This window comes from Pomacea canaliculata, linkage group LG13, assembly GCF_003073045.1.
Source record: "Pomacea canaliculata isolate SZHN2017 linkage group LG13, ASM307304v1, whole genome shotgun sequence".
Classification (NCBI taxonomy): domain Eukaryota; kingdom Metazoa; phylum Mollusca; class Gastropoda; order Architaenioglossa; family Ampullariidae; genus Pomacea; species Pomacea canaliculata.
In genome coordinates this window covers 10790835-10801462 of record NC_037602.1, presented here as the reverse complement: position 1 = coordinate 10801462, position 10628 = coordinate 10790835, and the positions used below count along the sequence as shown (strand labels likewise).

Below are 10628 nucleotides of genomic sequence, written 5' to 3'. Positions count from 1 at the left end.
CACGAGCTCCTGCCACCTTTCGGCATCCGTAGTGATGTCACGCCCCTGGGTTCCTCCCCATTTGGGCTCCGACGTCGCTCTTTTCACCGTAGGACATTGCGATTGTTCTTAGTTATTGTCTAGTTGCCTGCCGTGTTATAGTTGATTGTTGGCGGTGGGAGTTCCGCACTCGTCGTAACGAGGAACGTGCAGTGCATACACTGTCCCTCAAGCTTCACTCCTACAGTTCCGGTACGCCCGGCCTGAGGACGCATAGATGCACCAGAGAACAGGCGACACCCACTTACCAGTACAATCGTAGAAATGGTCGTCTCATCTCCTCTCGCCTCTACTCTGCAATCCCAACTGCAGGCTTACAGTTGACCTGTCTCAACTTCACCCTGATTCTATTCAATCGATCAACAAATAAGCCGATTTCCCCTTTTTTCTGGTTTGGACATTAAATAACTGGCTTAATCTATAGGTTGATCTGCTTTCTGGGTGCATCTGACACTCACGTTGGTAATAAACACCTGATTATCTTTCTCAAGTTCGCCTATTCCCACCCTCATTATCTAATGACTGTGTGATGTGTCACCGCTCATTTACTGTCGCGACTCGTGTGAAAACAATCAGCTACTTACGGAAACGACAGTTGTTTTTAACTCTAACTGGCCTCTCGCTCATCTACCCGCCAACACACTCATTTACTTCGAGTAGTAGCACTCATAAAGGTTTCATGAATGCAAATCGAGCAGAAAATCTGACAGAAATTGCTGAATAGTGAAAATGATTTTAGCCACGATTGTACCAAATTATATCCTAGTATTATTCTCATTAGGAAGGCTCGGTGATAGCCCTGCTTTGCCTGGCATTAGCCATGTCGCTTTTGGGCCCATGGAAGTGCCTGTTAGAGCAGCATTAGGTATGTGAAGCTGCGTTAACGGAACAAATTTGATGTGACGCTCAGGACATCCTTCCTCGCTTCTTTCCTTTTCCGACGACTGACACCAGGGACAAGCCTCACCACGCGCTGCAACTCGACCCACTCTGAAGTGAAGCGCAGACCCGCTGTGGTCGTCATTATGTCAGCTCGCCGTAAGTCGCTAGATGACTGGCCAACCGGCGCTCGGCCGCCCATGGAAGGTGTTCGTCGCTGTCCGTCGTAGGCCACAGGTAGACGGGCCAGCCCACTGAGGTGCGGTACTCACACCAACTGCATGCTGCTCGGTTTCTTCCTTGTCATTCAAGTCGTGGTTTGTTCACTCATTTAGACCCATCCAGGATCTCAGTGAATGCTGTGAGTTTGTGGACGCTGTATCCATCGTAAACTACCTATGTCACCGGTTTCGATTCTCATACCTTCGCACGCCTAAGTTGTATGTTGTCCTGCTAGGTTGCTGTAAGATGCTGACTATATCCACTTATTCTATTGATGTTACGACAACTCAGAGTCTGTGTTTTGTTCGCTATGGTCCTAACATGATCGTCCCCCTGCTCCCCCATTATCTCTGTAGTGTCCCTCTCAGGGCCATCAGCACCTCCATGGCAGTTCTGTTTATTATGTTATATGACACCCCATTTCATCTTATGCCTGTTTCGCTATCTTACCCTTTGTTTCCTTACTCTATTCTTTGTCTATTACTTCTTCTTAGCTATATCTTCTTTCTATGTCTCTGCCGTGCTCTCGTCTTTCCTGTCCCCTAGTTGCTGTCCATGTCATCGTTTGTTTCTTAAGGCGTAGAGCTATGCTCTCCTTGGCGTGCTAGTCATGTACGTTTACAATTTCTGCCTTATGAGATATTATGCCTTACTCGATAGATTGTTTCCTCTCGTCAATATTTACTATTCATTACTCTTATTTTCGCCAGTCACGAAACACCCTTCTGCTAACCCCGCCCTGAAGACCCGTTGGAAGCACAATTAGGAACCACAGGGAGCGCACGATTCACGTATGGACAGTTCCTCTCCCGTCAAAACCCACCACGCAATTTTTTCTCGTCTTCGTGTTCTGCGAAGGTCATTCGAAATCGGTACGAGGTGTGCTCAAAGAGTTCTCCCAGCTACGATAACCCCATTCAAAGATTCTTGCCCTCCCTATATACAAACACTACCATGCTACTGAACACACCTGACTGCCGCACTATACTTTTACCAGTCATCTCATGCAGTTCACCTCACGTGCTACACGGGACCAATCCTAACGCGCCGGGGTACCTCAGCAGCACATCAGCGCTCGGGTAACGGAGAGGACGCTACGCAACCTGCCGCCTACGTCAGGCTGCAATGGAGGAAAGCCGGGTAGACTGTGGCAGACCTTCAAAGCCTTCCTCACCTTCTACTTCGATGGTAATCAGCATCACGTGATCAGCTTGATATACAAGTAATAAAACACGAAAAAGTAGTTAAAGTCAACATAATGTGGGATATTTAATTCTGTCGCGACCTTTGACACATCGACTTTACTGATAGTCTTAACGGAGAGATCAACTCATGGATTCACACCTCCAGTAGCGCGAGACTGCATTGATTGTCACTGTTCAAGTGGCTTCTTCTGGTGGCTTCTTAATTAATTCCTGCTTAGTTCCTCCCTTACTACTTGCTGCTTGTGTACATCATTCATTTTTTTATAGGAATTATGTTCGCCTTTAGCACACCTAAATCTGGTCTTTAAATACTTAACAGTTCAGTTAATGCTTACATTAAAAGTTATTCCATTACTTAATTACATTATCTATTAAACTGTATAGGATCAGGACAGATGGGTGATAATTGGATGGTGCTTAATTGTGTAAGTGTGTCTAGGGCTTACTTTTCCTCTTGGACAAGTAAAGTTGTATTGATTTGTATTTATTACAGCACCAACCTGAATCATTCTTAATTGTGATTGCGAAAACTCATCAGATTAGATTCGCATTACATAAAAAAAATCCACGTCTGGTTGCAGTCGGTGATTCAGCAAAGAAATGCAAAGTTTTCAGGGGGAAGCAGCGACATCAATGTCAAGACGAGCAAAGTGAAAGTAAAGACAAGAAACATGAGGACGCCAAGTCCAAAGCGGGAAAAAGCCCGAGAAAGAAGACGAGGGTCTCACGAGACCAACCTCCTAAACTGAGATGGTCGAGAAAGGCTCGCAAGACCGCTCGTCAACATACAGGTAACGGCACAGTGACACACTTTCACACTTCTAGAAACTTTGGCGTTGGTAACACAAGATTTAAAAATCGTGACTGTAAGAAGCCTGGGATGTTGGGGAAGACTTTGGTATGTTGGGTATGTTGTTGTAAGTTGTTATTTAAAGTTTAATGTTCAATAAGTTTCACGAGTAACACTTAGAGTTTGCTGGCGTAGTTCACTGGAGTTCATCTAAAGATTGTGACTGGGGTTACATTTATTTCCTTTTTGTCATCGACAGTGAGGAAATTCAGTACATCATGCCTGGCGAGCGTTGCTTCGGTGAATAAGAACGCTGGTTGACACTTACAGGCGACCAATCGATGCTCCAATGAGAAGAGTACACTACCTTTACTCTACATCCCATACCATCATTTGTACAAACCATAAATTAATTTTAAAACATTCATAACTGGGCAGATACACATTTCCTTCAAATACTACAACCACTAAAAAGATACCTCTATAAAAATATTCTTGACCTTAGACTCATTCGTGGTGTTTTGGGTCCATGTGCATGTGGTGTAAAAGAAGTTTTATGAGCGATGGGGCGGCATGGCCAGGAGAAGTGGAGAGATTTAAAACACAACTTCGCGCTCTCAGACATCACAGAGCGCCCGCAACCTGTCCCCATCGGGTCCTGACGCCGGCCTCGACTTTCTGCTCGGACGACCTGGTCCTATACTAGAGGTCCCTGAGCATCCGGACTGGGCCACTGAGGCTCTCGTCAGAGATTGACAAGCACAGGAAAAGCAACGTCTCAGCTAACAGTGAGTTAGTAGAACTACGATAATCATGTCCCAAGTTTTTTATGCTCTTGAAAATGAAAGAATCAGATTTGATTGTAGTGATCTTCTCACCTCGCATCGTTGAAAAGAGATTTGTCATCTGCTGCATGGTGTGTCTCAGGCTGGAACTGGCTACTGATTATCAGGTGTATACAATGTATGAGTCATGTCTGCTGCCATGTCATCAGAGATGCAATACTGGTTTACCTGAGATACTGCTGGTGCTCAGATTTTTTCTTTGCTCTAGTTCACTGTTTGTTGCAGAGTGCAGGCTATACTGTCCTGTGTTGACCCCTGCACTAGCATGTGGAATCCAGGTAAATCTTGTGCCGCACTTAGTTATTATTTATAATTCTAGGATGTGATAAAACACAGGTACGATGTGTAGCTTTAGTAGTTGCAGTTATCTGTTACTAAGCAGCTTTCCATACAAAGGTTCAGTTATTTGTTTATAGAAAAGCCTCCTGTGTGCTCAAATATTCATTTGATACTTTGTTTCACATAACTTTACACTAACCATGCCTGTGTTCAGGTAGACCACAAGACCAACACTTGTTTGCCTTTTGGATGCCAAGGTGGAGGACGACGAATCTACTACGTGGACGAGCGCACGGAACAAAACGCTTTCAAGACATTTTTTTTTATCTGTTCAACTGGGCGCCACAGTACAGAGTTACAAGTGGATTAGTATGGCGAGGGCGAAGTAGTGGTCTGATTGGTGTATTATTTACTCTCCATTACTTCGTTGTTTGTGGCGCTTTTTCTAGCCTAACTTTAATAATGTTATATTTTCCATCTCTCCAATTCTTTCTCTTTTCTTTCGTATCGTCACTGTCTTTTTGCTTTGGTTTCTTGGAGAAAGATGCACAGACTACTTACTTTTTTTTATTAAAAGTAAAATGTTAATGGACAAATCAGTTTTCTGTACATTTATTACACTGACAATACTGCTGTCTGATGTACTTAAATCTGAAGTTTCATTTTCAACAGTTTTGTTCCAAAAAAAGTTTCCTCATTATTTTTTTCCATTTTGATAATTCAGAACCAGACAAGCACATTTCTAGAAAACATTGATAGTTATTTTCTTATTGCTTTATTGCCAGTCCAAAAACCCAGACTTCAGCAAGGCTGTACACGCTACAGATGTTTTGCTCAAGAATGGGTGAGTCGTCTGCTGACAAACGGATAATGTGGATGGGAGTGACTTAAGTGACTGTCATTAAATACAAAGAATTAAAATGGAGATACACCTATGTAGACTGTATGTTCAGTTGGATTGTTGTCTACGTACAACACATATTTTTAGAAGAAAAACAACACCAATCGAAATTCAGTAGCTTTTCTCGCAGACACGTTACCGTCATCAAATGGGAGAAAACTCTTCGGTCTCGATAACGTGAACAGAAGCTTATTATCTCCCTTGTCTCGTCATCTGTCATGCCGTGTCATGTCATGTCAAGTCTGTCTTCGTGTTCCTGATGTAATCTTTGGCATCTGTGGACAGCCTCAAAGTGCGGGGCCACTCCATCCTGTGGGGTGTCAAGGACAGTGTACCCGGGTGGGTGCAGTCACTCCGCGGCAGGCAGCTTCGAACCGAGCTGGTCCGTCATGTCGAGCGCATGACTAACATCACCAGGGGCAAGTGAGTCTTGTAGGACTCTAAAAGTTTGAAAGTTATCATCAATGTCTTTGTACACAAAAAGCTAGAAATCCGCTATGAGACAGAGCAGGCGAGCTTTGTAAAAGATAATTATCAGCAGCACAAGGTATTCTTGCGACTAATACAAGCAGGGTAGATGGTTTGTGGAACTTAAAGTAAAAAAAAAAATATTAGCAGTAAGACACGCACGATTAGAAGGGAAGAAAAGGATAATAACTCTCAAATTAACTGTATGCACATTCTTTGCTAAACTAAGTCATTCTGACCACAAGTTCCTCTGATGACAAGTTCTGTTGTCTGAGATGTGTTCCGGGTTAACCGCTCTTTATGTGACATGTGACGACAAGTAAAGGTCATGAACTGTGGCATGTATCATATTGTTTATACCATTTGTGTAACGAGTGTCACGTGGACTGCAGGCTGGCCCACTGGGATGTTCAGAACGAGCTTCTCCATGAGCAGTACTACGAGGAGACGCTTCAGGACCCGAACATCACCATGGAGATGTTTAAGCTGGTCAAGCGCCTGGATCCTTGTCCCCAATCTTTACCTCAACGACTTCCAGGCGTCACAATCGGAGGAAAGACGGAGGTACGGTCTGGCAGTGTAGTGAGAGAAACATGAGTACAGTTGTAAGCTGTTCAAGAAAATGTGGATACTGGGTTCATTGGGATGCTTTTTTTTATTCTGCTTTACAGTAAAGAAACAAATCTTTCGTGTGACATAAACACAAGGCGTGAGATCTGTTGTCACGTTTGTGGTGTGTTTGTCTAATATATATCATTATTCTTACAGGCGTATCACGACTTAGCGGAAGACTTCAAAAGGGCAGGAACAGGTATCCAGGGTCTTGGAATACAAGGTCATACTAAAGACTTCATCAAGCCTGACCCTACCATGATCTGGGTACACACGTTTTCTTATTCGCTGCTTTCTCGCCTAAATAATCATTTTATGCATAACAAAAAGTGAGACAATATACTAGCAGTAATGTTGAACATATTTTAAACAGCAGAACGAGCGACGCAGTATATTAACAGTAATGGGAAACATCTTAAACAACAAAGAGGCAACAAGTAATGTTTGTACAGTGCATGAAAGGATCCTACTCACCTCCTTGTGCTCCATAATTGTAAACAGAGACGACTTGACAGACTGGCACAAACCGGTTTGGAACTCTTCATGACGGAGTTCGACCTCGGGCTGGCAAATGATGACGTTCTAGTCCGAGCTGATTTGGCTGGAGGACGCCATCCGGGCCTTCTTTGCTCACCCTGGGTCAGTGGCCTCATATTCTGGGACTCTGGGACTGACAAACAGCGCTTCCATGACAAAGGTCTTATCAGTGGACCAGACCTCCAAGTAGGTCCTTGATAGCCGTTACAGATATATCCGTTGATTTTGTAAACAATTTTATTTACGTCATGGAAAGGACGCACACGTGACGCTCGGCAAATACACTAGTAATGTCACCGAATGTTCACGTCTCTGTGTGAACGTGTTCAGTTTATTGAGCCTGTCTGTGTGAACGTGTTCAGTTTATTGAGCCTGTCTGTGTGAACGTGTTCAGTATATTGACCCTGTCTGTGTGAACATGTTCAGTTTATCGAGACTGTCTGTGTGAACATGTTCAGTTTATCGAGCCCGGCCAGCGGTTCGCCTGTCTGGTGAAGAAGGAGTGGAGCACCCACGTCACGTGGCGCCTGTCGGACAGTAACCAGACCCTCCGTCTGCGGTCCTTCCAGGGCCCTATATGATGTGGTGGTCAAGAAGAGAGGCAGTACCAGTCCCAGAACTACACAATGAGTCTCGGCAAACAGGACATCGTCTATCACATCAATGTCACGGCCAGTGACGGTAAGTTCTCATCAACCTCTCTCCTCTTGTTACTAAATACCTCGCATGATTCTCACTCGAAGTACTTTAGGAACGGAGTCAGAAGAAGTTACTGGGGTTTTTTCTGAAACATAGTGGTGATTGTTTGGCCTTTGAACTTTAACTTAACGACTATTTCCAACATTACATATTAAGTAGTAGTTTTAATATTGTTGATCTTGAGTATTATTTCAGGATAACTTCTTTTTTCTCTTGTTCCATATCTGCCATTTTTTATGTTTATTTTCTTCCTTCCAACACAGTGCCAATCGACGTGCCTCAGGAGATAGACTTTGTCCCTCAGTGTATTAGCCACCGAGGTCAAGAGTCAATGGGAGTGGCTATCTCAACGGCCAAGGACCAAAACCTCCTGTGTCAGAGGTGCATATCAAGTGTGCAAGGGTCGGCCGAGGCGACTGACGGAAGTGTCTCACGTGTGACGATGGATTCTACGTCATGAACGTGTAGCAGCTACGTCACGGTTAGAGGCTCCTTGTTTCTTAGGCCACAACTTTTAAAAAGTAACCGGAACTGTGTTTTTGTTGTTCACTTTTTTAAAATAAACGGGACAAAATGCAAGTAAGGTGCCTTTAGAAGAAGTATTAGTTTATATATCTACACGATTTCACAGACAAAAAGAAACTTAACTTAGTATCGCTATGGTCTCGTACCTTGTCCTGTTTATCGTATTATTTACCAAACTATTATCGCTATGGTCTTGCTGCTTGTCTTATTACCCTAAAGTTTACCAACAGGTGTACGGATACTTTAAGGTTTTACTTTTTTCTCTCCACGGGATAACAGTCGAGACAAGTAAATCTCGACCAGATCCAGCTGTCAGACAAGATGACGGTTATCAACGGCACCGCCACCTGTACTGCACACCTTCACGGCATGCTGCCAACACCAACAGGTGACTGTCCTCACCTCACACCTTGTCTTGTCCTTTCTGTGCTGTAATCGTACGAACGTGTGGCGACATCAAGCGGATGTTGTTAGCCTGTAGTGTGGTAGTGTCCTGTGACATCGTTAGTCACACTTACACGTCACGTGACACTATTTCAGAATTGGTGGCCACGGCTCAGTGCTGCCGTCTGGAGGGACTCACGTGTGACTACCGCGTAGCAGGTCCCTCTGCCATCTTTGACGGTGCCAGAGCAGAGGCTGTGTGTCCTAGTGGTTACTTCCCTTTTGGTGAGTGGACAACACGATTCTGTCCCTTAGAAACGTTTTGTCTCGCTCTCGTATCTTCAGTTTACATGTCTGGCATAACGAACATCCTGGCGATTAAACGGTGAACACAGGTCAATTTTCTCTATTTTGTCCCCTCTTGAAATGTCCACTAACATTATTCACGTTTTGGAAGTATTGTGTTGATTCACGAGAATGTTGAGTACTCGATGGGACAATGCCAACGGTCCCCGCCTCACTTCCTTTTTCTCTTATGTATGCGCCCTCGTTCCTTCACTTACGCAGTTCATTATTTACTTACATATATATCCGCATGAATGTAAAGACACATCTGACCATGTACTCATCTATCCCATCAGGCTGCTCGGCATACAGTCGCTGGGCTCACCACGCCGGGGTATGCCCAGTGGGACGTCGTGTGTTGCCAGAGTGGACAAAAAACACCCAGCACCAGTGACCCCGCCAAACAGTCGGGTTAATAGTCAGGTCACGCTCCTTGGTTTGTTTCTCTCTCTCTCCATCTGTGTCACCGGTGAATGCATGATGCTATACACAAGCGAGTGTCTGTATAATAAGTTTGTATTTTCATATGTTTGTGTGTGTACAGATCTTTGTGCATGTTTGTACATTGGGTTTTGATTACATATAGTGTGTACAGATGTTTGTATATTGTTTATTGATTTTATATATATATATGTGTGCATCTTACCGACAGGTGTGACAGCTACAGCTGCCTGCTGCAATGGCAGACTGAAGTGCCACGTAGTCCAGTCACATTTTCTACGTGGAAGACGTGCGCACGTCACGTGCCCTCCAAACTACATTATGACCGGCTGCAACGCCTTTTCTGTTGATGGAAAATACAGAGGAGCCTTCACGGAAAGTAAGAACCTACATTATACCATCATACACACCTACATTTCAGACATTCCAACTTACTGCCAAATCTGTAAAACAAAGACCAAAAACAGGACCATGGACATTCGCTGAAAAAGTAAGATCGTTGGGAAACGGTCGACTGCACAACCTACAGGCAGGCTTCATGGCGAAAACTGTGCTACTGAAATGACTGAATGACTGAGACTTAAGTATTATTTTACTTTAATTAAATACTTAGACAATGAATGCTCACATTACCTTGACTGTACCTGTATAGGTCTGTCTAATTGTGTCCAGGAGGTATCTCTGTGTGCACTGCAGTCAGTGAGACAGGTGTAGGAGTCACAGCCTACGCCACGTGCTGCATAGCGGGATGAAGATGACGCACGACAGTCACCATGACGACCGCAGACGCGCGGCAAAACGCTCGTACAGCCTCGACTTAATATTCCAACATTTTCTCTAAGATGTTTTGTTGCTTAGAACAAGATAGAAGACAGCAGTCGTGACCATTGTGTTGATCAGCAAATATAAAGATGTTAATCTGTCAGTCCCTTTGAGATCCTATGTGAACCGTTAACTTGTACCCTTTAGACCTCAGGGACATGATCACAAAGGCCACACTGACTGACAACTACTGATGTTGCTTTGTTTACCTCAATGACATGATCATAAAAGTCACTATGACTGTTGTTTATTAATGTTGATTTTGTTTCTCATCTTGCCTACTGTACTTTTCCTGTTGCTGTTAATAAAGAAAAACAGTCTAAACAGACCACACGATTCATTTATATTTGTGTGTACTGTTGGACCCCTTTTCCTTATATTTGTTATACTGTAGGAATTATCTAAAGCCCAGAAGACAATGTATGGAAACTGCCTGATGTTTGTCATTGAGATCGCATTCTAGATAAAGACTAAATAATTGTAACAAGACTCTCCAGTAATTTCATTTTCAGCAAAGTCATTTTTCACAATCCTTAAAATAGCCCCATTTTGAAATATTAATACCTTTCCAATATCCATGTTTACTGTAAGACCCCATTTCTTACAGCAAGTTTATGAGAGAGAAAGTGGGTTTA

General features: G+C 43.7%; 2 long non-coding RNA genes across 2 annotated transcripts; both read left to right on the top strand.

Moving 5' to 3' along the window:
• Positions 1-6167: 6167 nt before the first annotated feature.
• On the top strand, positions 6168-6810 carry LOC112553658. The gene is made up of 3 exons (XR_003097091.1): positions 6168-6192; positions 6397-6507; positions 6742-6810. It is a non-coding gene; the product is annotated as an uncharacterized LOC112553658 (long non-coding RNA).
• A 2298-nt stretch (positions 6811-9108) lies between these two features.
• Positions 9109-10312, top strand: LOC112554312. Its single transcript, XR_003097231.1, has 3 exons — positions 9109-9141; positions 9383-9550; positions 9844-10312. It is a non-coding gene; the product is annotated as an uncharacterized LOC112554312 (long non-coding RNA).
• Positions 10313-10628: the final 316 nt, after the last annotated feature.